Raw genomic sequence first — 3,773 nt, forward strand, 5'->3', positions numbered from 1 at the left:
ATGATTTATAGTTTTGGCCACATTTACTAAGAACAGTGCAAACAAGCTGTTTGCAACGAAAAGAACATGCAAAGTCTGACAGAAATTTGTCCCCACTGTTTCCAGAATTTGCATTGAGACCCATTGGGGCTTATTTACTAAGGGTCAGCGGATCGCACTTTCATCATATTTTCGGGATTTGCGCCACTTTAACAGGTATTTAACTGGGTATTGTGTCGCACGTGATCGGATTGTGGGACAGCGGCGCCGGCTTTCATGTGACAGAAATCGGGGGGCGGGCCGTCGGACGGTCCGACTGATTCGGACTGAGCGCGGGATTTAAGTTTCATCTGTGTCGCAAGACAATGCACTTACATTCACCAGGAAGAAGAAGTTGAACTCCGGCGGACCTGAGTGGGGAAGCGTCACAAGCAGGATATCGGGCGCACAATCTTCGTGAAACGCAGCACAGTGCATTCCGGTCGGACAATGCGCTTTTGCGGATCATGACAGGACAGGTAAGTAAATGTGGCCCATTATCTTCAAGTTACACTGTTGCCTGTCCATATGCCCTATAATTATATAACATGTTATTTATGAACCCCTTCACGACATTTGACGTAGTATTACTGCATGGCGAGACGTGCGCTCCTGCAATATGCATTAATACTACATCATGCTTCTGGCACCGGCGGGTGTCGGCTATAACCCCTAACACGCCGTGGTCGCGCTGAACGTGGCGTGTCATGGGCATTTAACTGGAATCGGACCCCCCGCGGCGCTTACTGGGGGGTCCGTGGCTCCTATCGCAGCCCCAGGACTGCCAGTGTCCCGGGACTGTGCAATCTTCTTCTGGGAGGCGGGTCCTGCCTTCTGCGCAGCATGCTCAGTGTGTCACATAATACAGTGTAATACATCTGTATTACACTGTATTAAGTGAAGAATAGCTTGAACAAGCGATCAGAGGATCACTTGTTCAAGCCAACCTGTAAAAGTAAAGAAAAAAAGTTAAAAACACTAATTAAACACACTTTTCAAGAAAAAGAATTAATTAAATAAAGTTAAAGTCCCCTAACACAAACATTCCCTATACACATCTAATAAAGAAAAAAAACCTGAAAATCACCAAAACCCCCCACATATTTGGTATCACCGCGTCTGAACCCTAAACACTAAGTCAGAAACATTATTGGACCTGTACAGTGAACGCCGTAAAAACAAAACCCGAAAAACTCACCAAAAATGTACATTTTTCATAAAATCCCTTCACAAAAATGTTCCAAAAAGTGATCAAAAAAAGTTATGTGCACCAAAATGGTACCACTTGAAAGGACAACTCAACACATAAAAAATAAGCCTCAAACCAGCTCTGTCAACCAAAAACTATTAAAGTTTTATCTCCGAAAAGAGAGATGAGATTTTCTTTATATTCGTTTTTTTCCAGTAAAATTGTAAAAATGTATTGAAAAACTATATAAATGAGGTATCACCGTAATCGTAGTGATCTATAGAATAAATATATTATAGTATTTTTAGTGTACGGTGTACGACCCCAAAAAGATACAAAAAAAAGAAACCCAAAATTGACAATTTTCTTTTCCTCCATACATTAAAGAGTTAATAAAATATCATCCAAAAGCTACAGACCCACTAAAATGAAGTATTTGTAAAGTGCATCTCATGTCGCAAAAAATAATCCCTTATATGTCCAAATTGCCAAAAAAAATAAAGATTGTATAGCCATTATAAAGTGACAATGAATAATGGCGCAGCTTCCCTTCGATGCCCTGGCGTGTGCCCATACAGCAGGTTACCACCACATATGGGGTATTGTTATTGTTTTTTTAGGTGCCGATTTTTAACAGTGATTAGCACTGTGGTGTTATATGCACAGCCTTAACTTATTTGGCGCACTGTAAGAAGAACAAGTGAGTGTGACTAATGTGAAACCACTTTCATGAAGTGTTTTAGAAATTGGTAGACTTCATTTTTTGTTGGTCTAATTATGCACCAAAAAAAGGGTCAGGAATCTAGAGGTGCAGGAAAAATGTTGGGATTGAAGAGCTGCGTCCAAATTGAGCGGAGAAAAAAAAAGTGAGTTTTGGAATTGAAGCTAAATTGCAGCATCAACACATCAAAAACCCACATTCAACAACAAATGGCGTAAAGCCCCCACTGTGCTTTGGGTCTCCATACTGTGACATCATTATCCTTGTACTGTGACATCACTGTGTGCATTATCTGTTTACTGTGACTTCATTATCCTTGTACTGTGACATCACTGTGTGTATTATCTCTGTACTGTGACTTCATTATCCTTGTACTGTGACATCACTGTGTGTATTATCTCTGTACTGTGACATCACCGTGTGTGTTATCTCTTTACTGTGACATCACTGTGTGTGTATCATCTCTGCACTATGACATAATTTTGTGCATTATATCTGCACTATGACATCGCTGTGTGTATTATCTCTCTACTATGACATCACTGTGTGTATTATCTCTGCACTGTGACATCACTGTGTGTATCATCACTGCACTATGACATAATTTTGTGCATTATACCTGCACTATGACATCGCTGCGTGTATTATCTCTCTACTATGACATCACTGTGTGTATTATCTCTGTACTGTGACATCACTGTGGGTATTATTCCTGCACTTTCCATCGCTGTGACATTACAAGTATTCTGAGATAATTATATACATTATTTATGTACTGAGACTTGTAAGTGTCTAGATGTATTGTTACATTACCCTGTAGATGACCAAAATACACACAATCTTTCCATGCTGTGAACTGTTGAAGGCGGTCATGATGCACGGGATCTCATTGTTACCTATATCCATACATGGAAATGTACCAAAATGACCATATTTGGACAAGACTTTATGGTAAAAATAACCCTCAACCATGTGATGTCTAAGAGCCATGTAAAAGTATACTCTTGTGAATTTAGGCTATGTGTACAAGCGCATTAAACAATGCCTGTCCTATATAGTTACCCTGTAGTCATGTAATTATCTGGGAAATGCTCCCGTGTAGCTTGATGGACAGACATGCAGGGCTCCTATGTTTGATTTAACCAAAGCAAATTATTTCACATACCACAGTCTCCAAGGAAAACTATGTCCGCACAGAAATCTCAGTGATCCTACCCAGCCATGCAGAAACCCTGGTAACACTGCATGTACCACTTGACTCCCCAGAGAGATAGTAATCCTAAAGAGACAACAGCAAGTGCTCTAAGGAATGTACAAATCACCATTGTGAGACACCAGCCCGGGTTGGCAGTTTTCATTTTTCCATGCGGAATTCTTCTAACTTCAATAACTGGTGCTAAGATCTAGCTTTCAATTAATCTCCTATCACAATTCAGATTTTTTGCATTGGTAACATTTACTTAAAGGCGTTAAAGGGAACCCATCACTAGAATTTGCCCACTAAACTTCTCAGGCAGGGTATGAAATTTCTTTTTCTGGAATTCCCTCTTCTATATGAAATTTCACCCATCCACTTATCTAAAATATCCCCTAAAGTCAGGTAAATATGACTCATCTCCCATTTTTACATGAGATGAGTCAAGTTTAGTTATTGTGGGGATAGTGTCATTTCAGAACCCCCATCTCCTATAGTACCAAGAAACAACCTTTTGTGTCAAATTACAGCTAGAAATCTCATCTTTTAGATCCCATGAAGAATATGGTTCTGTGAGCTACGCCTAAAAGATCATGTGATCTGAAAGATGAGATCCTTATCTTTAAAGGAAACCCTTCTATGACGAATCT

The sequence above is a fragment of the Engystomops pustulosus genome, chromosome 4 (genome assembly GCF_040894005.1).
Source record: "Engystomops pustulosus chromosome 4, aEngPut4.maternal, whole genome shotgun sequence".
Classification (NCBI taxonomy): domain Eukaryota; kingdom Metazoa; phylum Chordata; class Amphibia; order Anura; family Leptodactylidae; genus Engystomops; species Engystomops pustulosus.